The sequence below is a fragment of the Ischnura elegans genome, chromosome 13 (genome assembly GCF_921293095.1).
Source record: "Ischnura elegans chromosome 13, ioIscEleg1.1, whole genome shotgun sequence".
NCBI lineage: Eukaryota > Metazoa > Arthropoda > Insecta > Odonata > Coenagrionidae > Ischnura > Ischnura elegans.
In genome coordinates, this window is record NC_060258.1 from 14,119,768 (window position 1) to 14,147,156 (window position 27,389).

The 27,389-nt window shown below is 38.4% G+C and overlaps 1 protein-coding gene across 1 annotated transcript in view; it reads left to right on the forward strand.

Moving 5' to 3' along the window:
• Positions 1-27,389, forward strand: part of LOC124170032 — a 105,051-nt gene that overhangs the window by 66,949 nt on the left and 10,713 nt on the right. The window lies entirely within an intron of this gene.

Consider the following 27,389-nt stretch of genomic DNA (forward strand, 5'->3'; position numbering starts at 1 on the left):
ATGTCTCAGTCATTTAGGAGAGAACACGATTCTAAACTCACTGGCGAGGGCAAAATTAAATCATTCGATGGGTTGCTAATATTAAGTCCGCTCAGGATACGACAATGTCCAACATCTATGAAATCAAAATGGCATGGGCATTGATATATTTTATTCTATAATGAGCCTAAAAGATTTTTATTTTTGCTTCGGTGTATACGATTTAATAATATAAATAGCAGGTAACAACGGCGGGATTTGGACAAATTAGCTCCTTTTCGTGAGATATCTGTGTTGTTAGCTTAAAATTGTGAGGAAAGTTATCAGACAGGAATATTCAAATCGATAGACGAACAGCTGCTAAATTTCCGAGGTAAATGTTCATTTCATCAGATCATTCCCAATAAGCCCGCTAAATATGGTATTTAAGTTTTGCAATTACTGAAGCTAGAAATATTTACACTAGAACTATGGAATACACATAGAGATTCAACCACCGGCCCATTTAAAATGTCATATAAGCCACACACTCCTGTAATGCGTCAAGATAGAAACATGAAAGGTACAGGATTGAATGCGACTGCAGGAATTGGTATTCCAGCACTCAAGTAACCTGCTCTAAAAAAACCACCTTCTTTGGGGCTTTAAGAAAACATGAAAAGGAGATACCTTTGCAGTAGCTGAATTTTAAAATAGAACAGGAAAGATTAGCTATTTTGAATTTATTGGAGACATGACTCTTGCTTCCTTTGCCCCAAAGAAGAATAAAAATGTAATTAAAGTAAATGTAAAAAAATGTAAGTTAAGTTTCGTCAATACATTTTGATTTAAAAATTTATAACAGGTCAGGGGAAATGTTGAAGCCAGAAATGATGACAATGTATAATTTATCTAAGGCAGGCGTTGATACTATAGATGAAATGTGCGGAACATACTTAAAATATAAAAGGTGTAGGCGGTGGCCTACAGTTCTTTATTACAGAAGGTTAGATTTTGCTGGTATAAATTTCAAAATGGTATACCTTTCCAAATACCCGGGAACTCAAATTTTTCGTGGATATTTTAAATTGATTTTGGTCGAGATTTAGTAATCCAACTATCTCAGTAATACAAATCCAACTCGTCAATTACTAACCACCTAAGGACATATATAAAACGCACCTACCTCTCCTTCATTTTTAAAAATATCCCATATCCTCTCACTGTCTTTTCTGACAGGCCTCCCATTCCCGCTTAGTTTCACGCAGTACTTGATTATTCATTTCTTTAAACAGTTTTAGCTCACGACAGTCCTTTGTGACACTTCATCTCCTCATGGCCGTCTATGAAGAGAGAAGACAGTGGAAGACTGTGGACACAGAGCCGGGCTAAAGGATTATTAGAGAAATAAATAATCAACTATAAATAAGTAAACAATACGGGTATTTGGACAATGCCAATCACTTGAGCTCCCTTTAAAACCCATGGTTCGACACTAGTGTTGCCGCGAGACTCGAGAATTTCTCGTCTCGTCTCGTTTTCGAGACAACACTCGAGACGAGACTATTGGGTAGAATTCGAGACAAGACTCGAGACGAGACCCACTGTTTGACGAGTCGAGACGATACCACTTCCACGAGACTCTCTAAAGTCTCGAAATACAGATATATGTTTAGCATTGGTATTTTATATAGCTTTATCCCTCAAACTATGTCCTTCTATTGAGATGAAGTAAATATTACGTTTTTCTTAAGTATTACATTCTAAATTGAATTCAACAATAACTTTTGGATATATTATCTAACTATAAAAAATAATTTTTGCTTAAAGTCAACTTCTGAATGCTAGCGCGTGACTTCTGAGCCATGTTTGGGAGCATTAATGGCTATCCACTTTTCCTTATTTCCTGCGATAGTAAACTTGGAAAATTTCTCCTGCAAAACTGAATTATTTTCTAAAAAGGAAACTTTTAGCGTTTACTCCTACGACAAAATTGTCTCGGATAATACTCGCATATGAGTAAAGTATCACTCAGCGGCACTTGCAATCCTTCTTATAGTTTGCTTGCTAGGGGAAAACAATACCCATTTCGAATTGCGCAGAGCACATTACCTCGGCAGAAAGACGGATAATAATTGAAATAACTATGTATCTCTCCCTGTATGATATACCTTCCGAGGTTTGAGAGAGTATTTAACATAATATCACTAAATTGTGTTGAGGATGTTACTATTAAAAAGATAACTACAGTTGGATTTCCTTTTACTTATTTTTCTTGCCAAAAGTCCATTTAATCAAAAAGTCCATACTGCATCATCTGATCATTATTCATGCAGTTCATTCTTAAAGAGACACCTCTAGAAAAGAATCTTTTTGCAGATTTTTGCGAAATTTCTGAGAGGCAAAATCATTTGCTCTGACCGGGATTTGAACTCAGATCTATCGATTTGCAAGTTTACTTATTACTCTAATTTTTGAAGAAGTGTTAATTTCTTTCCAATAAAATACTAATAGTGATTTTATGCCTTCAGATTTTTTAAAAATTTCGATGATATTCCGTTTCAAACCAGCGAGTTGACGAATTTAGTCCTAAAAATCAACTTCTTTCTTCATTTGTACAATTTTGATAACTGCTACCCATTCTTATTTTGAAACGTCAATATTGGTCAGCTACTTTAGCTTTAGAGAACGAGATACATAAAGCAATAAATATTCATTAAAATTGCTTGAAATTATCATAGAGTAGCGTACTATAAATATTATGGAAACTTGGGAAGGATGACGAGAATAGAGTTGAGTCATGTGGGACGATGTGGATATGGCGAATAAAGGAGAAGGTAAAGTGGCCGGAGAGAAGGAAGAACGATGAAGTGCTGGACATGGTGGGTGCGGAGAGGCAGATTGTAGATTAGATACAGAGGAGACAGAAGGTATGGATGGGGCGAGTACTTAGCGGGGAAAAGGGGGTTGAAAACAATGTTAGAGGTTAGAATCAGGGATGCTAACTTACAAAAAATATTATGGGGGCCAAACCGGGGATCATGCCCCGAGAAATTTTATAAGTAGTGAGTTTTAAGTTTTTTTAGCATTTAAGAAAAGTCATATGATCAAAATAAGAACCCTGATAACTCGAATCTCGATATCTGGACACTCCGGGGAAAATTTGCAAGCCGGACAAAATTTTTCCTCACGCCAATTACAAATTGTTGAGGGGGCTCGGGCACCCTCAGGCCCCATGGAGTTGGCGCCACTGGGTAGAATTTTAGGTAAATGAGGGATAGGAAGGAAAAAATAGAACTTTTAGATAGAATGAAAGGGAGTAGGCCTTATTGTGAATTGAAGAGGGAAGTGGTTGTTGGGAAGGGAGGATCCCAGAATTCTCCTCAACTACTCCATGGAAGCCTACCTTAATCGGTAGGGCACTTAATTAATAAGCGCATTATATTAAGCAAGTTTACAAAAATTTTCAACGATACTGATCATGTGTCATGAAAATTATAAACAATTGAAAGATAGCATGCCATAAAGGCGATGTCATCTAAATCTCACCCGGCCACTGGGATAGGATTTAATTAAATGCCCGCTGGGCTTGAGGGTTTAACATTATTTTTACGTTTATTTTCTTAAGCCTTCTTTGGATACATCTGTATTAAATTTGTGTCTACATTCTCATTTTGGAAATTTTTCGTTTTAAGCCGAGGCGGTCTGGCCAGGTTGGCGATCGCCTAGGGCTCCTAGCTCAGGGGACCCCCAGAGTCCTCTGGATTATCGATAATAGACTACATAGTGCATAACATTCATAACGCTTTGAGGGAGTTGTGTTAAGAACTGCCATTCAGAGGACTTAGGTTTCGGCCCTTCGGGGTTCGAGCTTCGGGGCCCCCCACAACGTTCATGAATATCATGGAACGGCCGCCTTGCTTTGGGGCGCTGATAGTGTCTCTTCTCTCTCTTTCCTGTCCCACACTTCGGCCAAATTCGACGACAGGTTCGTGTGAATGTCCCTTGTGAGATGAGACCACGGTGGCAACCGCAAGTGTGACCTTGTATATTTCGGTATATATTGCATGCAATTATTCGTATCATATGACATGCAATTTTTTCCCTCGTCTACTCTGCCCAAAATTTCAGTTCCGTAGCAAAACCCGATATCCCCGCAGGTAGTGGATACCGTAATTCATTCATCCAGAAAAAATATCAAATAATTTGTCTGTGTATAGTTACACATCTCACTTGTCTGATTTATTGGCTAAGGGGTATCTTTTACCGTAGAAATCAGCGCCAAGTAGTTCTCCTAGGTCGGGAAGCAGGGTAGGAAGCGTTATTGGAGGGGAAAAGTTGCGCGCACAGCACATGCATTCCCTTTTTTCCCTCACATAGATCGCGAAATACTTATGAATCCTTAGTAGTTCAGTGAATGCATGTGGTGAATGCTGGTTTGACAAGTGAGAGGGTTTCATGCTCAATTGAAGTGTTAATATGAAACGTGTTAACAAACGCGGTGCGCAGAAATAAATGATAAGAAAAAAAATACTTTTTTATGTTAATAATATCTCAAAAATGTCAGTGCTTGGCTGAACAAGAACTGATTTTCCTGAATCGGTTTACTACACAATGAGAGTTTAGATACAGATTCAGGTACGTTGTAATATCCGTATTTTCATTTTAATAGTATGAAAAATACAGTCTTTTGAGGCGCTTCCAGTCACCTTCCCGTAGGGTTATTTCTTCTCTTAACAATTGTGTTTATTTTTTAGTTCGTTTTGTACATGTATTTTAATTATTTGTGCGCTTGGTTTCTATTGTCAATAAGTATACGTAACGCAAACAAAGGAAAGAAACGCAATATCTGCCGTGATATACCTGATACCAGAGGCGGATCTAAGTTTAGGCCAAGGGGGAGGGCGGTTAACCGGAACCGGTTAGAAGGGGGCCTGCCAAAGGGGTTTAAAAGGGGGAAGTGGGACTGAGGAAGGGGAAGGGGGTATATAGGATATTCTGGATTTTCGAGACAAAAGCGGCGGGTTTTGGCTTATTCTTTGTTAAATAAAGATTACTATTCACAGACAGTAAACCGATTCATTAGTAAAAGTTTTATGGTGGTCATCTACATCTGCATACTACCCCGCAAGCTGCCTCAATAGGCGTGTGGGGGGGGATGTCAGGGCACCCGCCGTATCCATTTATAAAGGAAATTTTCTAAAGAAATTACACCTAGCATGTATTTAAATCCTCTGTCGTTCAGGGGAGATAACGAATTCCCGCACCCATCCGTTCGCCTTAATATTTCGCCTTATTTTATCGTTTTGGTCGTATCTGGAAATGGAGTGGGGTTCTTACATGATGATCTTTGTGCCGCTCTTACTATTCAAGATATCCATTTTCAATTTCTCAATAAATCTAAGTCTAGCGTGCAGCCTCCGAGTCTCTAGCGGCTCCCAACTCAATTCGTTTAACATCCGTGTGACTATTTCTGCACGCCAGCAGCAGTTTTTGACGAGTCCCGAATCCCGGATAGTTTGGAGGGAATGAGGGCTTCAAGAGGACGGATTCCACGAAAACCTCTGCCACCTATTTTAAATCTATCATTGCAATAAAATGATCCGAAAAAGTTAGGAAATTGATCTCCTGAACTATTCTTATGGATTTTCTGCGGGCGCGTTGCTTCCCGTTCCTTTGACGTATGCATGTTCTCAGTGTTGATATCCCAAACCCTAACTCAACTTGATGGGAGTTCTCTGATAGACTTTTGAATTCAAGGTCGGCATCGAATCAAATATCAGCAATATTTAAAGAAGGTGTAGAATTGACCTTAATTGCTATTGTTTTATTTCTTACCGTAAGTGTGTTGAATTTGCCTGTAATACTACAATTTTATATATTTGTAACGAGTACAATTTTTGTGACTCCGTGAACCCAAAATCACTTAGAAAGGAAAGCACAAAAATAATTGAATTATTGATTGGGTCCATTAATATTTTACAGTTACTGACCAAATACATTTTAAAAATACAGCTTCACTAGTTTGAAGAATATGTAAATGGACATGCTAAAATGCATCCAAATATTTTTCATGTTATTTTCTTCTCTACCACACAATTTTAATTAGCTAGCTGTTTTATATGGACGAAACAAGTTGTTACACATAATTCTTAAAGAAAATAGTTTGAGATATGTTTGTTAATTAAGGTTTCAATTTTTCTACAGAATTAATATCTCAATTTTTGCTCAAGTTTTTTATCTGCACTTTAAAATAATTATAGCCATCTAGTATGGACAACATCTAGGTACTTTTGACTACATCTATATGCTATGCAGAAATTTATTAGACATAATTAATACATAACAACCAAAAGTGTTAATCAGGCCTCAAAATGTCCTTTGTAATATTTTACAAATTTTGTTTGTTTAATTTTATCTTGTATTTTTGAGCCAGAATAGCGTCAAAACCCCTTTCCGGGCATGCGATATCCTAAAATTTTCGAGCGGGCGAATCCTTCGGTTAGGGGGGACCCATCATGAGCTCCAGCCAAAGACCCCAATTCACCCCAGACCGCCCCTAGTTTTAAGCTACGAGTTTATTCATTGAGAATCAATAATTTTTTACGCGTTAACGTGACTGGTGTCCAGATCAATATCTATATATATATATATAAGAATGTAAACAATCGTGTTAGTAAGAACACTAATAACTCGAGAATGGCTGCACTGCTTTTAATGATATTAGGTTCTTTGGATTAGTCTCAGTCCCGGATAACATACAGGAGTTTTAAAAAAGGATAATTTCACAAAAAAAATCATCTCTTTCTTAGTGATAGGTATTTAGGAGTTAGAAAAGTAACAATTGATAAGTCGGTCAAAACTACAAAATATATTATTTGTTTTGTTTTTACCAATTTAATAACTGAACTTTGTAACAATATAACATTTTAATTACTAAATATATTCAAAATATTGAAATTTCATTAAACAAATTGAATTCGAGCTAATTGTTAGCCCAGCTCGAGTGAACACTACCCTACTGCATTTGTAAACAAATATCCAAGCAATTGTTGACAAAAGCTAATGTCCTTGTGAATCGAGCAGTTTGATTTCCCTTCCTTGGAATGTTTGCAAATTAGTTTCATCGAAAGGTGAGCTGATAAACAAATTGTCAAAAATATGATTGATCACCACAAAAATCACAGATGGCTTATTGAGCCAACAATTTTCACTGCCTAGAACGAAGATGTTGATTACTCAAACTAGGTAAATAAGGATCAAATAATTGGTACTCTGTATGAATTCTAATCTTTTACCTGTGTAACAGACGAAAACGAAATCACCAACTATCTATCTGAATATTTTAAGTCCTTGGACGTACCTGGGTTACAAAGTCACGATTTACAGCTAAATGTAAGCTATGTGTTCATGATCTTTCGAAACCTAAACCAACCATAACTGCAACGGAACGCGTTTGGTGATTAAAAAAATGATAATGAATGTGATTCACGCGACTTTACTCAAAGGAAAATTCAAAGGTGAGGAAGTTCACTTTCCAAAGATTCCATGATCCCAACTTACATGTCCTTTTGAGCTTAAACGTAATCAATTTCCAATTCGTGCTGCATTCGTGATAATGATTAACAAATCGCATGGTCAGTCTTTCAGTTTGTGTTCATGTGCTAATGAAAGCCCATGATTTTCTCATGGTCAATTAAACGTGGTATGTTAACGAGTCGGTAAACTATCCGCTGTATTTCTTCCTTCGCTTCAAGGGCGCAGCTAGGAATTAAGAATAAGGGGGTTTTAGGCGCAGCTAATACTACAGGTGTGTAGGGTATTGAAAACTAGCTAAGTTAAGCGAGGGGTGTGAGGGTCCTCCCCCAGATATTTGTTTAAGATAAATGGCTCAAAATAGTGGGTTTTGCGGATGTGTGATTAGTAAAATATGTTTTGTTTGTTACTCATCCGTCCCCTTGATAAAAACAACAAAAGTTTTCATAAAAAGTTCTGTGAGCTCTTGGGGGATTTTAACCCCCAACAACCCTTCTCGCTGTGTCACTTCTTCGCTTCGATATATTTATTAACCTTCATCTTCTTTATCCCTCGCCTGATAAAAAAACACAAAATGTTGTTTATCAGAAGATGCTTGACGCAAGACATTAAACCCGAATGTATAGGGCACACCGTAGTGCGTTTACGAATGCAGCACGTTTACGCAGTGCATTTTTTCCAAACAGAGATACTATAACTGGCACGCCTTAAGTCATTTGATACGAATGCTGCTTCATACGGGCTTTTCTTACAAGATTTTGAGCATCAGTCAAGCGTCGGCCTGGCGTTGTTTGAACCTGCCCCGTGAACGGGCCAAGTTTACGTAACGGACTTAAACCTAAAAATATTTTTTACGGTTAATAACACAAATAGCCAACAACTAAATGCGTATAATTTTTATTTCATGAAATGCTTTACAAAACCGCAATGCCCAAAACTTTTCAAGCTTAAACGTAAAGAAATTAATTGAAAAAAAATCCGCGTAAACATACTTTGATCCACCGATCAATCTACGATGTAGATTCATTAAAGAAAACTTTGATACTCATTTACGTTGTTTTATTGAATGTGTATCCTTATTTTATTATAATGAATTAAACATGATTAAAAACGATACAGCCGCTCTTGATTTATAATTGGTTTAACCAAACTGTAAGTTCATTGATTGATAGGTGGTACAAAGTTCGCCGGGTCAGCCTGTATAATTATGTTAATAGCTTTCTTATTTTGAGGTTCCGATTCAGCGAAAAAGTCGCTAAGGAAACGGCTTTTATAGTGCTAAATTTATTTTGGAACCTAAGACTTGACATCTTAGTCTATGAAATTCAGATTTCTTAAATCTCTTTTTTAACATTGAAACGCTATAAGACAAATTCAAATATTTTGTTTGAACCCATATTATGAGGACAAAACGTGAAGATTGTAAAATTCAGCCTACATTGAGCAAATACTACACCAAAGAAAAGGCGAAAATATAAAACTAGGACAAAGATTTTAAAAACAGAAATTCAGTACCTCTATTTTAAGGGAGCCAAACTAAAATTGGAACTTTACAATCTTTATCTCAAACTCACCAAAAATCTTAATGACTTCGAGTTCAAATTTTGGATGGATTTTGACATAAAAGTACACCGCTTTAGCCTATACAAAACGTTGGAATACGGCATTTTGTATTTCCGAACAATTTTTCTCACTATCTCTATAGCCAACATCGAATCATCGATCAAATTTCTAGACATGGAGGCAAAGAATTATATCGGAAAAGACTGCCAATAAAGAACCATAGCTAACATTTCAAAACACAAACACGCGATGTGACTCCCCAATTAACCTCTCCTATGAATTAAACTTCTCAAATCAGAAGTGCTCTCCCACCTGAAATCATATGAAGGAAATAGCGGAGTGATACTAAAAATAAAATATATATCATCTGAAAATAACATCTCTGCAGGAAGGCTACATTAAAATTCCAAAAAATCTCACACTTAAAGCCCGTAGGAAAAAAGAAAAATTGCCCAGATCCGAATTTGTTTTCGTAATTTTGGCTTAAAAGTGTTATATTTTATCATAAATTATTGAATTAAGTCGTTACGAACAACAATTTTTAAGTTATTTAAGGTTTTTTGGCGTCATCTGTTGATGACGCTCGGAACTTGTGAAGGGAAAGAGCTGCAGCGCTCGCAGCGCTTTTTCGTAAATTGCACGCGGCAAGTCCTTTATTTTCAAACTATTTTTTAAAAATTGTCTATAGAGTTGATTTATAAGGTTACAGGTTATAGATTTAGGCATTTTTTTAGTTATCTGATTGGCATTTTTTTCTTTTTCATGCTCACCTCATGCTTTTTTATTAATATTTTGACCTCTCGTCACGGGTCAAGGGGAGAGTGGGAGGGATTGAGGTGTACAAGAAAAGGGGAAGGGATATTTTTTCTTTGGGAGAGAAAGGGGACGGTGTGCGCGAGAAGGGAAAGGAACGTTTGAGTGACCTCTTGGTGATCGGTGCGCTTGAAAGAACGAGAGCCTTCTACAAATCCTTCGTTTAACACAAATTTTATAAAAACAGCAAATAATCGTAAGTACTTAATCATACATCAGATTGCCGCATCCTTGCGGGCATATGCGAGAATCGTCTGGATATAACATAAAATGAAAACTGAGCAAACAAGTGAAACAACTAATTCTCGCCCGATTGATTTTATCGGCTCATCTATCATCATCTGATAACAATGTTAAATGACGGTATAATCACAAGAAAAGCGTACCCTGTCCATACAAATTAATACACACATACACACTCGCCGACCAGGGGAGGGGGAATCGTAACACAGTAAAGATCGGGGGGGGGGGGTGGAGAAACGGCTCTTCTGCACTGAATGGGGGGAACAATTTTGGGGTTCAGTTTGGGGTTCGTAGATGACACTGGTCCGGAATCTTCTGAAATCCTGGGGAGGGGAGGAAATGTCTTATTTCGTGGTTTGGGGCAGGGGCAGTAGTACTTATCAGATCCGGGTCGCATCAACGCTGGGGCTGAGTTTCTGCTTTTCTTTGCGGCTCCTGGTGAGGGCTGTTGCCTTCCGCCGTGTCTCCTTGATGGGGTAGCGCTGGACGGCTTTCCTTTGGGGACGGAAAATTACCGGTCAGTCTCCTTTCACCTGTCACGCTTCAATGTAGCCTGTCCACTAGGGTGTTGCTTATTTTTTTATTTTTTCTCGGATTTTCGATTTCTACCTCTTAAAAATGCTATGGGGTGCAGAATGAATATCCTAAAAATTTCAGCTCAATTGTTTAACATTTAGAGGTCGCTCAAAGAGCATAAATGCAATAACATTAAATTTTCACAATTTTTTTAAGTAACATCATTTTCTGGGGTAACGCACGATTTTATGGTTCTTCAGGGCCAAAATTCGCTCCATTTTAACGTCCGCTCAACAGTTTTCCAGGAATACAATACTTTACCGCGAGCTACAGCCGCGCGTCACACCCCTGAGGGCTAGCTGGTCGCTCGCGGCCCGTATTCACGGTCAACTGATCACGGCATTACGCCCCCCTCGCGCCTTCTCTAAAGAGAGTCGGTGGAAGAAAGGAGGAGTTACCTAAAAACCTGTATGGTTTTACATCGTTATAAATTCTGGAGACTTTTTCTTTGAGGTGAATTTGCAGAATAGATGGAACCATTAAGAATGATGTTTAGAGACAACTGTGTATGTTTACTTACCCAAGTTTGCGTGTTTCACATTTTCTTTAACCTCATCGCAGACGGATTTTGAATGGCGTAGAGTAAAATTTCGAAGTCGAAACGCTATTGATAAATACAATGTTGTTTATCGCGCGCAAGTCTAGTGAAGTATTCCTCATCGGCGTCCCTATAACAGCTATCGCTGCTTGTTTCGTGAAAAATAAGCTGACTTTGATTCGCGAAATGCTGCAGTTGTTCTATCACCACCACTTAACCCTGAAACAATTGTATGCAAATACGAGACTAACGATGATGTCCGTGGTCCCATTCCGGAGTATTATGTCGAGAATTCAAATAATTCAAGAAATACGGGAAATATATTTAATAGAGGCACAGTGTGCAGTGAGCTGTTAAAATTCAAGATTTATTTTTGACGGCGATCTACGAAACAGCAAAAGAATGACATGGAGTTGAATAAAAAATTGGATCAGTTCTTTGATATTGCCGCGGTAAATGCTCTGGAAGTTATTCAAAACGATATGGATAATGTGCTCTTGAAAATACAGAGGCGACCGGGACAACTACTTCAAAAGATCCTAAGCTTATAGAGAGAGAGTTTTCAAAACATTTTTCTCTCTGAAAAACTTCCGTACATGTATTAGTTTTGAGTTTCTGCTTGCACCAACAAAACTAATCACCCAAATCATAGACATATATATTATGCGCATAATATGAAATGCATTGTAAACTGGCTGGTTGGGGTGAATTTGGTTTACCGGGACAACTATTAAGCATCTTTGGCTTGCCATATAATGAGATCCTTAACGAAACACTTAATAGAGAGAGAGGCGACAGAGAAGTCGACGCGACGAGTAGAGAGGAAGAGAAGATATGACGAGTATCGCAGCAAGTCTGAATTAAAGAGTACACAGAAAACCAAGTAGGCCTTGTAAAACTAAACCGCTATCGATTCCCTTTTCATGTTATTACTTTATTGCTAATGATACGTCATTCTTTTAAGAAATGATGATATTAATCTTAAGTAGTGAGGATGTTTCTGAAACGAATTCTATTGATGATAAGCCAACGGAGTTGTCAAGTAAAAGATAGATTGGTAGGAAAATCCTCATTACACCCCAAATTGCACTGATCTTTGATGCCTTGTGCATTAACGCTAGATGAGCAGCAATGGTTCTTGCTGCTACTATGTTGTAGTAACAGGGGTTACTGTCTACTAAAGGAAATATTTACTAATTCGTTGAATCAAGTAATTAAATATTATTTTGCATATTACGTCATTAGGTGGTTCTATAAATCTCATGGCTGATTGATGAAATAAAAACAACATTAAAGATTCCATAACTCACCGGAATTGCTAGTGGTCGGGCCGGGCCACTGCTGAGATTGTTCACGACTGCGTTGAATAATGGAGATTAGCGAATATATTAATGCATTTTCAATTGATTCAACAAGCGTAAATAGAGGTAACTAGCTGTTTTCATATTTAAGGTTCTCAGTCTATCTTTTTTTTTTGGGATTTTAAACCTGAGAATTTCCTTTTTTTCATATGTAAGGTTCGAAGAACAGTGATGTAGTTAATTTAAAGGATAAACTACAGCAAACACCCGGTATGAAAAACGCCAACATAGTATACGACTCCTCCTTTCTTCCGCCGACTTTCGCTAGGGAAGGCGCGAGGGGCGTAAGGCAATGACGGTCGATGTCCGTGAATGCGGCTCGCGAGCGACCAGCTCGCCGTCAGGGGGGTGACGCGCGGCTGTAGCTCGCGGTAAAGTATTGTATTCCTGGAAAACTGTTGAGTGGACGTTAAAATGGAGCGAATTTTGTTCCTGAAGGTCCATAAAATCGTGCGTTACCCCTGAAAATGATGTTACTTAAAAAAATTGTGAAAATTTAATGTTATTGCATTTATGCTCTTTGAGCGACCTCTAAATGTTAAACAATTGAGCTGAAATTTTTAGGATATCCATTCTGCACCCCATAGCATATTTTGAGGGGTAGAAATCAAAAATCCGAGAAAAAATAAAAAATAAGCAACACCCTACTGTCCACCCACGCCACATCCCGATAAACCTCCTCCGGCTGCGTATTTCGCCAGCAACACTTTAAAAAACCAGGCCGACTTCTTCCTTTAGTTTGGCAATCTTACGCCCAGCGTGACCGCGTGACCCGACTCGTTCTCCTTCCGGCGGCCAAAATCGCAGGGTTTTTATCCCCGAAAGTCGGGTTGGTGTACCTGGGGGGGGGGGGGGCAGTGGGAGGATCCGTAAATGGATCCTCTCTCGAGTCATATTACCATGGGGGAGAGGGGGGATGTCTTCGTTCGTCTCACACGGGGACTCGGGAAAGCGGGAATGGAAGGTGGGGTGAAATGAATCACGCTCAAATCGTTCGCTCGCACACTGGAACAATACACACACACATATACACTAAAATAAACCTCTGCTTGACCATGAAGTAAAGCTCTCCCTCTCTCAAAACGTCCATTCAACCCGTAATGTCACCGGCCAAACGGCGACTGTTACAATATATATCCGATGATTCATTCTACCAATCTCGGGTGAGATAAATCAGCTTAAATTTTTTGCTATTTTCTGTCGAAGAATATGTAGTTTGTTTTATTAGTTTTTGTAAATAAATGATATATTTTACAAAGAGGGATGTCCTTGTGTTTGCGTCAAGTCAGCGGTGCCTCGGATGAGCGGTTCCTGATTTATGGTGCCGCTGATCGTTCTATTTTCGCGCAAAATTTTATTGGGGATTGGAAAAATATAGTTAGTTATGAATTTGTGTCCCATTTGTACCAATTCAATACCTTTCGAAGAGAGGACCTAATCCACAAGTATCACGACGCGCACTTCAGAATTTGGCTGTGTACATAAGCCGTCGAAAATGGCTTTTTTTTGTGGAACAAGGTCGGTGAACTATTTTCAAAAGACTACGACCCAAGGATAATATCACGGATCCCTTTGGAGCTTGGAAGAAGGGAGCATATTGTTTGCAAAGGAAGTGCAGGGCCATCTAAACACAAAACTCATTTTTTCCAGCAAGGGACATTTCCTCTTCCATTCAGGATTGCATGGCTGACGAAGTATACCCCGGTACACAAAAATATACTGTAATACATTTGATAATGTTTTCAATAATTTATAAAATAGAACAAAATTGCTGTCACTGCTTCACAAGGTAGTTTATCAATGTTTTTTTGCGTATATTGAAGAAGAAATTAATCGGTGCGAGTGTAGCAAGGGAAAAAATTTAGCCAAGCATTTGCAGAATATTCTATCTCTATTTACTTATATTACAACTCAAGTATACATAATAGATATTTTAAATACGTATATTGCATAATTTACAGTATCATGACATATAAATTCATTTACAATATGAACCAATCAAATTATTAACTACGTGAAATTAAAATATGAAACGCTCGACAATATTTATCAACAGCAGATTCTTAATGATTTTACATATTTAAAATAATTTCAATGTTAACAATTGAAATAACAAATTAATATGAATATAAATACAACTCTTTTACGATATGTGCAATTTAACGATGACAATGGAAAGGGATCACCGGTAATGATCTCGGAAGCAACAATCCAAGCTGGGGCCAGGTTCTTCAGGACAATCGGTGCAGAAGGTGGTGACAAGGGTTTTATTCCCAATCTTTAAGCACTGTCTGGGTAGTTTTTGGACGTTCTCTTACTCCTGTCTTCGAAATCATTCGGTATTAATAATAAGGAAGGACCCCCGTGATATAGGCTAATTTCTCCTGGTTTGGCCTTTGGCGAAGGTGATTATTATACGCAATTAGAATGAGTCAAAGCTCAGTTTTTTCGTGCCAAGCTTCTGTTCCGGGAGATAGAAATTCAAACGCCTTTTATGCATTGCATGAATCTCTAATCTCCTGAACCATTTTAAAGGTTTATGATTACAGGGAGATTTATGCTATGCGGTCAATGCCCCCGTGAATCTAATCTGTGACGAGATAGGTTTCTTGCCGTATTTCAAAGTAAGCAGTCTGCGTAAAATGTCAATCCTGGCGATCTTAATCCGATTTATTGCGCTCAGCACAATTAAATATTTGTTTATCATCTTTTCAATGAAAAAGTATTACCGAAAACATGCTGAAGATACTTTCCTTCATCTGCAGTTGAAAGATTGCGGCGATGGGGAAGCACTTCTTTCTAAAATTAAATAATCTTGAATTTCAATTGCGTGATTTTAAGTTAGTTTTATTTCTAATAGGTCGAAATTAAAAATTTTCGTGAACAATTAAAACAATGTTAGAGCAAAAATTTGAAGCTCAATATAATAGAACTTACTTATATCAAAGAATTCCTTTCCAAGTTTCCGGAGACCAAAAAAATAAGAATAAAATAAAATCATCGGTAAATTAATTACTAATGAAATAGAGGATGATTAACAATGAATTAGTGGAGAAATATTGAAAAAATAGAAAATAGAGACATTATTTACAAAACTAACAACACAATTAAGAGAAAATTACTTCGTAAACCACAGCGCGAACTTTCGGAGGGCGCCAGTGATAGAGGATAGCTAAAAGCCAGATAAAACACGAACCGTAGATGCCTGAGAACCTACTGCCGACGTCATTGAAGATCCGAGACCACTAAGCAAAGTGAAAGCTAAGAACGGAGCTTTCAAGAATAAGGGCTCCGAGCGCAGTCAGCCGTCATCTATAGATGACGCTCGGATCTGATCGGAGTCCGGCGCGTCATTTATAGATGACACTCGGTGTCAAAGTGTTAACCGCTTGATACAGGGGGGCTATGCTCGAAATTTTAGTCGTGCACGACTTCATTGTCGTGTGCGAGTCACGTGGTACGGAGCCGAGCGCTCTGGCCATTTGGTTTGCTCGAGCTCCTTGGAAACGAATGCGACTGTCCCGGGCACGACTCCAGCCGAGCGCGGACAGTCGATTGGTCGGCACTTACCCTTCGAGTGCAGAGTGAGCTCATCATAATGAATGTATAGTTGCTGCATGTGCTCGCAATTGGAGAGCTAGATGTGGCAAAATTAGATGCTTAGGATTCCACCAGGTTATATTTCCGTTTTGGAAAAATAAATTTCAATTAGAACACAAGTAATTCGTGCGTTTATACCGGTTGAACGAATAACTTACAACGGACTTAATCGACGGCTTACGAGGTTTAGTGCGGGAATCGCCAAGATCTTCGGCATTGACGTATGAAACAAAAGGAGTGCTCGTAATATATTGTAGAAGATTGTCTACATGCCATTAGCTATGACTTTGATGTGATAATTTTACTCTCCTGCAAATATTTTAATGGGGAACTTGCATGAATTTTTTTTATTTCACAGGCGGACAGAAAATTATTTTCTGAATACAACAAAGAAAACCGCATGTATATCTGAGTTTTCCTTCGCGAGATATTCAACGATTAATATAATGAATTTTAAAGCGCGGGAAAAACTCCCTCACCCCCCAAGCCACTGCCGACGAAGCCTCGATGACGTCAAAGGTGCCTAAACATCACGCGAAGCTATTGTTGTGATTGTTTGTAATAGTTGCCAGCAGTTATGAGAGCTTCGTTTGTTAGACGTGTTGATCATTTTCTATTTAAAGATAAATATCCGACGATAGAGGTTCGAAAGCCCTCATATTTTGCATTATTTATAATATTAATATCTGAGTAAGGGCATAAAATATAAAACTGGAGCAGTTAAACCAAAAACTTTACAATACCTAAATAACGTCGTTGTAGGAGTCTGAGCCACGGCCGTTGGAAGGGGGATACGTTAATTGTAAGTTGATGTTATCGACGGCATATCATTCATTTAAGTATGTAATTAGAACGATTTTGATGTTTAATAATGTCCGCTATGCTTTTATATACAATAACCTCATCCGTTTATTCGTAGGTACCGGGGAATTCGTCGTTTAGGACTGTCTTTGCTTCTATTATGGGGTGAGTTCCAGTCAATGCAACTTTTGCTCGCTGATTGGAGACATCTAGGAACATTTTTGTGCCAAAATAGTGTTATTTTCAACGTGACATCTCCCGTTAAGCTACTGCTAATAATCACAGTGCCAGTGGTTGTAATGCACAAAGTTTGACAAGGTTGAAAAATATCGGCCAAGAGTTATCAGTGTTCCATCGTGATTGAATTGTGAAAAGTGCTATTACGCTATCGATAAATGTCTAACAGTAGTGTAAAGATTGTCAGTGGCGTGTTAACCTCCGTTGCTCACCGTAGATATGACATTTCACGATCAAGCTATTGAAATAAAAACTGTGTGAAGTTTGTTATTGCATTTTATTTCAACGAATATTTCCATCATAACGAGCGATTTGCCGCCGACGTATAGAAATAATTTGTCTTAACAAATTCTATGAGGGTCGTGGCATCAATTTTTGGTGTCCTAAAAAAAAGCTGGTGTCCTAACACCCCATGCCACACGCCTTTTAGGCGGCATGCGGGGTATTATGTAGATGGATTTCAGGTGTACTATTCGAACGAGTGGCAACGTTATCATCAATTTTTCTGATAACTAAAACATACGAAGTGAAACGCTTGTACTTCATCATCCCGATGTCGCATTATTAATATCCCAAGTAATAATCGTGGCACAATAGCAATAGGAAAACTTGCCCAAGAATAACAGAACAAAATAAAGTGACGATGAGCGGCTAAATACTCCCTCAAAACAAATTTTACACCATGCGCTCAGCGTATTTCCCAACTCCCTACGGTTGTTTAGGCACCTATGACGTCACGCCTGGCCTCGGCAACGCTCGGGTGTCTTCGCGCAGTGGTCGGCTCAGAGAAATTTTTCTCGATTTTAAATGCAATTTTTATATTTCTTTTGACGTTGAATGGAGAAACTGAAGGTATTTTGGCGAGCTAATATATCCATTTTACTCATTCAAAATAGTTTTTAGAGCAATCTACGACCCATGCAAGTTCCTCATTGATAAAACACTATTTCTGAGTTTTGGTCAACATAATTCCAAGGCATTTTAACGCCTAAGGTTTTTACGGCGCTTCGTTTTTATGCTGGAAGACCTTACCAGTCATTCGTTGGACAGGATGAGTACACTGCTATGCATCAATCTACGGCTGGCAGATACATTACCGAAGTGACTCATGCCATAACGCGCATTTAAGGGTGCGGTTCAAGTAGTGATTATTGTTGGTGGATTGATTTTAACACATATTTATCTTTATGTATACTTGTGATGCTAACACGAAAATACTGAATTTAATGCTGGGTACGATGAGTCACTTTCGACCTGACAATGAGTCTACGATTTATGGCATTTCTATGGCAGAGCGAAGTGATTACATTTAAATGGAGAAATAGTTGATCTAAATTCAACTACAGTAAAGGACAGAGGGAATTTCATTCAGCGAAGCGAAAGTCTATAAATCAATGCCTTTAAGGAATATTTTCTCGAAATATATGACAATGTTTAGAACTTTTTGGACCATGCTGACAATTTTAAATTATAATCAAAGACGCTAGAGACTTTGGAGCCACTTAGTTGTATGTTCCTTATAGTTAATATGATTGAATAAATACTTGAAACGTAAAAATTACGTAGTGGGAGCAGTGCTATCTTTGCCAATATTACGATATGCATTCAAATGGTGTTGGGTATAGTACATTATCTATATTCCATCATTTTTCCGAATATAACGCATAGCTTCACTTTTAAATTACCTATTACAAGAGTCCATAGGTATCTTCGGTTGACTCTTAAAGTTTGGTTCCGAAATCAAATTATAACATAATTAAATTTTCAACAGAAGCGAATGGGATGCTAAGTGGGATTGATGCACTATTATTGAAATATGTTCATGGACATTTTGATCACTTTCTACTTAACTTCAATACCCTTCGTGAGCAGCAGAGAATGGGATTTATAATGAAAGTAAAAAGAGGTCAAGAAAAGATAAAAAAGAAAATCTAATGAAAGTAACTTTCCTACCTTCGTAAATGCCCTTTCGAGCATTCGTTCGTGGGCACAGATAGCACCACTGCCATTGAAAATACATCTTGCTACCACATTTCAAAAGAATGCAAATGACATCACAAATATCCTCACACTCATTGACGCCAGTAACGGTGATCACGAATTTCGTTTCAAGCAATGCTGAATTTATTTCATCATACTAACCAAACACCTTACCGGGCATAAAAATAGGTCGCTTAATTTTAAGACCATTGGGTACGCACCGTGTATTCCAACGGAAAAAAGTGGTACATAAACAGAATGATTGCTCGAAACAAGGAAACATTTAATGAATTATTCATCATAAAACTACACACATTTCATTTCAACACTGGTAAACCTTCATTCCTTCAGCGTATATCACAAATTTACACTGATCCAGTATATTTAGTCCGAGTCAAAATGCAAACATTAACACTTTCATGAACATCGAACAAGAAATTCATATTAGAAACCGTAAAGTATGTCACACGAGTTCACAATCACAACACTAGCGATGATTCCGTCTATGGCATCCGCGTAATTTACGCTTCCGTCAACGAAGGTATTACAAATGGCCATAAATGTGATTTCAAGCAAAAAAATCCTAATTAAATAATTACCCTTTTGGAAGTCGTGGACTTACGGCGAGCAATGAGGCAAACGATGTAAACAAGCCGTGGCTGAAGATGGCCGTATATTGTTACAATATTAACAAAAATAATTTTGTCACTACTAATCACAAGGGTATAATCATTGAAGGCGTAGGAAAACAAGTAGGTAGAGCACAAAATCCTCTTCAAGGCAGTTGTACTCTAACATTCCAATATATTGAGTACCAAAAGTTAGCGATATTTCTCCGTCGACGACTGTTGAACTCTTGACTATAAATGCTTATTTACTTAGGCTCGGAAACATCTAATGGAAAAACGGGAAAATCTCCAAACACGAACCACATCGCACCAACTGGAGTAAGAAATTGAGTCCGCAGTGTAATTAAACATCGTAAATATCTTACTTAACTGTCATCAACCCTTTTTAACTTCTTCCCGGGCTGCCGAGTATTCTATGGCGTTTTCGGAGTCTCATTTGTCACAGAAATTTGCTGTTGCTATTTGAAATTAGCTGTTGTTTACTTCTCGAGCGCTCGTTTCTGCGACGTTGCCACGCACCCTTCGTGTCACTCGAGAACCCTATGTCGCACTCGGCCGACTTCGTCCCAAGCATACCGATCTCCGCTCGACTCGGGATACCACTCGACATCACCACTCGCTTCGTTGCCGAGCGCTCGGATAAGTCGAGAGAAATCGAGCATAGACCCCCGGGACTCTAAGGCTACATTTTCCTCCTGTAATAATCTTATGAGCGAATCTCTTATTTTTAAACTTCACGTCTCCAATACCCGCCTACCATGACTTTACGGTCTCCCCATATACACATAAAAGATTGTCCCATGAGGCCTATTGTATCAGCCATTAACTCTCTCACATATAATATATCAAAAAGGCTTTCTAAAGAGTTTACAAAACTTCAATTTCACAGTAATTCCAACTTAAAAAGCACATACGATTTCATCTCGAAAATTCAAAACACGACCTTAGAAAGATCCGAAATTTTAGTTTCCTTTGATTTCGAATCTCTCTTTCCAAGTGTTTCTATTCCAGATACCTTTAATTTCCTAAAGAAATGGTTAAAACCTTAAGTTCTCGCAAATTACATGGTTAACAAATACATCAGTCTAACCTACCTTGTCATCATTCAAAACTATTTCATTTATTACCAGACCCGTTAAAAGCAAGACTTCGGTACCATAATGGGTAAGTCACTCTCCCCCTTTCTAGTTAACATGTTCATTACCTACTTTAAAGAACACTGCCTGGAAACATTTTTCCACTTCCCCCGGGTATGGTATTGGTACGTTGATGACATCTTCACCGTTTATGACTCTGAAGCTCGTCCTATCGAGCAGTTCCTTGCACAGCTTAACGATCAGTACCCATCCATTAACTTCACGAATGAAGTTGTAAAGAATCGCTTCCTTCCAATCTTAGACAATTAAGTCTTCCGAAACGAAGAAATCTCTCTCAGCATATACAGCAAACCCACTCACACCCATAACTATATCCACACCACCTCCTTCAGCCAAAAACGCGCAGCGGTCCATTCCCTTAGTCACCGAATACTCAACGTATCTATGAGCAAAACCTGAGAACTCATCCCAGACGGTTGAAAATCTCCGTGTACGAAATATGCCGCCTATTGACGTTAACTCGCACGGAATAGAAAATGTATTGAGATCGGTCAGTCCAATTAATCACCTGGTCCAGAGAACTTTCCTTCTCGCGTACATAAGGAACTAGCCACAGAAATTGCCCCTTCTTGCAGTTAGTATTCGGTAAATCCATCAAGCAATAATAAGTACCTAATTACTGGAAATTCTAATCCAATACCAAAATTAAAAATTGGAAACAAGTAACAGCCATCTAATTACAGATCGATATCTTTAACATACATCCTAATGCAAATTCCTTGAACACATCGTACCCAGCCCGGTATTGTAGCACCTAGAGGCGCAAAACTTGTTAATGCGTAGTCATCATGGATTCAGGAAAAGTTGATCATGCGAAATCCAGTTTGCGATTTTAGCTCACGATATTTTAATCTCTGAAGAGGACAACATTCCAGTGTATGTGATTTTTCTTTATTTCAAAAATTTACTTGATAAAGTACCCCGCGAAAAGTTAATAGTTAAACTGAAATCTTACGGCTTTGGTGAATATGGCATTTCCTGGATAAGAGAACTTTTGAGCAACCGCATGCAAAGAGTAGTATTTGACGGTTCAGTCTCGAACGAGGTTACAGTGTCTTCTGGCGTCCCTCAGGGTAGTGTCATCGGCCAACATCTATTCCCTCTTAATAAAAACGACATTGGTGAAGTATTACACAGTAAGCTACGATTATTTGCCGACGACGCTGTAGTTTACAGGAGAATTCGCTAAAGCAAAGAGAGGGACGAACTAAGGAACGACCTACTGCTTTATAAGCGTGGTGCGATGCATGGCAGTTACAATTAAATTTGAAACAATGCGTAGTAATGAATTTCTGGATGAAGAATAACTCCCCACAACATAGCTATATCATTCAGGGGACCTAATTAAAGGCAGTTGAATCCGTGAAATACCTAGCAGTTAGACTCATTAATGATCTATCGTGGACAGAACATATTCGGGAAGTAACGAAGTTAATCGTAAATTTGTTATTTTTAATATATTAGGAAAGTGCGACGATAACTTGGGAGAAACTCGGATGTGAATATCTGTCATACCGTAGAGTGAAAGATAGACAAAACCTTTTACATAAATTCCAGAGCAGTGTCTTTTCCAACAAAGTTAGCAATATCTTACGGAAGCCAACATACGACGGAAGATCAGATCATTTAAATGACATAAAAAAGATAGACAGTAGAACAGACAGATCCGGAATTTCTTTTTTCCACGACCAATAAAAGATAATAATGGCAGCGTTAGGACTCATATATAGATTAGATGTCTTTTACTGTAACCTATTAACTTATGTAAAACTTTATGCATATTTCCGAGTGTTATTTCAATTTCTAACAGCGTGTAAAAGTATAAATTGTTAGTATGCGTGACGTTTTTTGGACCGTGTGGTGTGCATGTGGGAGTTCAATTTCATGCTGCATGGTGATGGTTGATCATCCCCTGCCAAACACCCAAGATGTGGCTCGCAGGGTATTATGTAGATGTAGGTTAGAACAAATTTTCAAAAGGAACTGGAATACATAAATAGTATTGCCATATCGAATGGCTATTAATAACAGCTCATCAATAAGATCCTCAGGAAGCAAAAACACAAAAACGTATTCAAGACAGCAAGACACTCATCCCAGCAAAAGACCAAAAATACGAAATACTCCCATATAACCCCAGATCCACTAAAAGACTAGAAGACATTTTCAAAAACAAAACATTAAAACGTGTGATGTATTTAACAACAAACACAAATTTCTCCTTGTGAACCCCAATGACCCAATTGAACCCCTCCAGAAACCCGTAACATGTAAAGTAACTTGTCTTGAGTGAAATTATATCCAATATGGGGCAGATACGGAGGAATTTAAACACGTTTCAAGTAGAACGCTGCGTGCTTTAGACTCGACAACTACAATAAGTCGTATATTGCTCATTTTAACTTAATTGGCTTATGATTCTCATTCAATATAACGGCTCTTTTCCACCCACTCCATAACATTCCTTCCCCTCCCCATACCTACACATACCAACGTCTTTCCGCCACCCCACTTCAAATCCCCCACCCCCTGGCAAAAGTCGACCCTTTCCCATTGTTGGATCCATACCTCTCCCGCCCCTGATGCTCAAACAATTGCCTCGACCCGTTCAACCGAAAGTCATTACTTGGCCTAAGTTTTCGAAATTTATTAACATTCTTCTTTGAGGAGGCATACTTGGCAGGAGAAACACCAGGTGTCGGAGACCATTGTTGGGCACACACAACCTATCTACCCATCCCTAACCCCCGAGAGTTTCACGGTCACTGTCGTAAGCGAGAATCTACCGATTCGATCGATGGATTTTTCTTCCTCATAGGAAAATTCACTAGGATTGGAAACATATAATTGCGTTTCGCTTGGTTTCGCTGTTAGTAGGGCCCGCATGCCTTTGTGACGGTGCGGGATTCCCCGTCCCTTCCCTTCCTTCCCTATCCCCTCCCTGGAGGCGTCGTCGGGCTCTCATCGCGGCGGCGCCTCCTTCCTTGTTCCTTCCAGTCCTCCCCCTTCTGTGGTACAGAGGTAATAGGCTTCAGCTTCAGACCTTGGCCCAGAAGAGTAACCCCGCGAGCCCGCCCTAGGGTTTCGAATCCATTGTCGTAAGCGAGAGCTTCACAAACCTGTGTGTGTGTGTGAGTGCGTGTGTCCCACGCGTACATTTGTTCAATCGGAGCAAAACTGCAAGGTACATGAGTGTGTCCGTGAATCTCCTATTAATTTATCTTTTTCTTTGGTGTGAGTATGTCACTGGCGTAAGCGGAGGCTTCGTAAACCTCAGTGTGTGTGTGTGATTGAAAACTACGAGGATATTTTTTCTCTAGAACAAACCTGCTAGGTTAGCAAGTGAACATGCGTGATCGTTTTTTTCATTGTCATTCAGTTTTATTTTTGTGTATCACCTCACTGCCATCCCTCAAACCCCCGCTCCCCACCTTTTTTCTAGTGTTGCCGCGAGACTCGAGACTTTCTCGTCTCGTCTCGAAAACAAGACGAGACCGTAGGGTTCGAGACGAGACAAGACCACCTTTTCCCGAGACGACACGATACTACTTCCACGAGACTAGAAAGTCTCGAAATATAGATATACGTCCTTAATTGATATTTGGTATAGTTTGATGCCTAAAACTATATCCTTCAGTTAGAACGAAATATTTTTTTACGTTTTTCATAAGCATTATAATTTAATTACAGCTAAATAATAACTTTATGATAGATGGTCAAACTATAAACTAGAATATTTGCTGAAAAACCAATTTCTGAATGCATAAGCGACACTTATGGAGCCAAGTAAGGGAGTGTTAATGGCTGTCTACTTTTCCTTGTTTCCCGGGATAATTAACTTGGAAAATTGGAGCCTTATTTTAATGCAGAAAAGTTCTGGCTAAACTTTCGAGAGCCACAGACTTGTGTTACAAAAATGTGTTACGTTGGGTGGTCAGCCCCTCGCTCGGTGTCTTTTGTTTTGGGTATTTCCTGCATTGATTTCCTCTTGATTTCTTCAGGATTCCAAGATCTTTCTTCATTCTGCACTTGAGAAAGCATAGGTGTATCGTAAACAAAAGACTGCATTATACAAATATAAAATTAGGACGCATGACGAGACTTATTCCGCGTCGGTAAGCAATACTGTACAACATAGTAGATCCTAACTAGAACGCCAGAAATCGTATATGACTTTCGTAAAATGCAGTTTTCTATTTCTTTCTACCGTTTTTTGTAGCAATCTATCACAAAATTCACGTTTATATTACTTCAGTAATACATATTACTGCGCCCTTCATTTCTAATTTTTTCCTAAGATGGCAACGACAGTATCATTTTTATTACAGCTGAGAGGAATCCTAAATTACCTTATTTCGATCGCTTCAACTCCAATGGTGAAAGGTTTTCACATGCCTTGCAAACTCCAGGTTATACATTAAGTAGGAAAAGTATATTAAAATTCTAAAATTTTTGCAATTATTAAATTTCATAAAAGACCTAATTATGTTCATTAAAATTCTTATATAGTTATTCAAACTGAACTCCCCTGAGATCATGCCAACTTCATTTTTTTCTTAGCTATGAAGTCTATGATACTGTCATCGGCACTAAAATCTCAGTAAGCTGAAGAGTCATGGTATCCTCAATTTTTTATCTCACTTATTTGAAGATACTCGGAGAAAATGAAAGCCGTGCCTCAGCATTTTATATTTTCTGGGAGAAAAAATTCGAATCGGTTCATAATTAGTAGAGGGTATTTCGAGGTGGTATTAGTACATTCTCGTATTGCGATCTCATTACCCTATTGGAGTCCCATCTCTAAGGCCATGTCCGGAAACATTTGACCCGCATGTAATTGCAAAACAATGTGGCTCGCGTGGCTGTTAGCTAATAATTATTTCAATGTATTGCATATTGTAAGAACTTATAGAGAGAAAGTCGTCCTTAAATTTGTAATCATTTCAATTAATTTTTAAAATTGGTGGTGAAAAATGTGACCTACAAAGTCATGCCACACTTGTGATAATCCGGGAAAAGCCTGTGGCAATGACAAGAGGCTGCTGTTGGCCGCACCGCGATGTACAGGGATAAATATGTCACCATATTTTGTCTCCAGAAGTCGTGTGGGCATATAGAAAATTAAGGATAAATATTTGAGAGGAAAGTGTTGGTTCAAATGAAAAATCATCAACTCCGGTACAATTATTTACTGTAACCTGATGCCTTCTGGAATAGTTTGCGTACCATGAAGCTCGCGTAAAACTTCTTTAATTTTACCATCATTACTTTTGCCCAAAAAGGATTTTCCCTTGCTATTCAATTAACATACCATTAGGATGCCACCAAATAAAATCACAATATTTTCATTAGACATTTCTAGCTGTCTGCAATTCGTAGAAATATCTGCTTCTTCTGCGTAGCTTATAATTGCCTTCTTTTATTTCCATGAAGGTATCTGTTATTTTCAACTTATTCTCACTTTTCCTTCCTCTTTCATCGTGGCACTGATAGTGAAGGCTTGGATTGTCCAGGCATTGTCACTTAATAGTTCTCGGAACCTCGAAGACTTGCCAGCATCTGGTAACTTATTATTGACGTTGGAAGATGAGGATTGGAGTTTTTTACGCTTACGTTTGCTTTGGTGGTTTTATTTTTTTCGGCCTTGGCCCCCTTCCGTATCTGAACCCCTTCTTGGTTGAGCATGCCTTCTACCTGTCGTGAGTGGTCCGATGAGCGTGTGAATGGCGCTCTGGAATAATAGAGTGCAGAATGCTCTGATACGACTTTGGATGTTTCAATTGGATACTCCCTTGACTCCACGTTCTAAGATTTATACCATATCATTTTTCTGTGAATTTTCAAGAAAATAATTGGGAAGAGATCGGCTGTGAAGACGCGCCTCTAACCTTTGCGTGTGATTTAGTTGAAAAGAACTATCGCCTATTCGTGTACAAAGTATCCTTGGAATTGGAGTTATTTTTCGATGATGAAATAATTACAATTATAGTGACTGAGACAAACCACTACGTGGCATAGTTTCTTAAAAATTTACAAAGAAAATTCTAAAGCAAAAAAATTCTTTTTCAAAAGTGGGTTCCCACAACTCAGGTGGAAATAATGTTATTTCTAGGTTTGCTTATATCGATGAGAATAAATAAGAAACCAAGCATCAGAATGTTTTTTATCGGAAAACGTATTCGAGATTCAATGTTTGTCAATGTAATGGGAAAGGAAAGGTTTTCATTTCTCACCAACTTTCTCTGTTTTGTGGATAGAAAGAGGAAGGTAGTTGTAAAAAATCCTTACCACTATAACATTTCGCCCATTAGTGAATATTTGAATCTTATTGAACAAAATCATACCAGGACAGAATTTAGAACAGCACAAAGGACGGCTCTCGGATACCAATACGGAA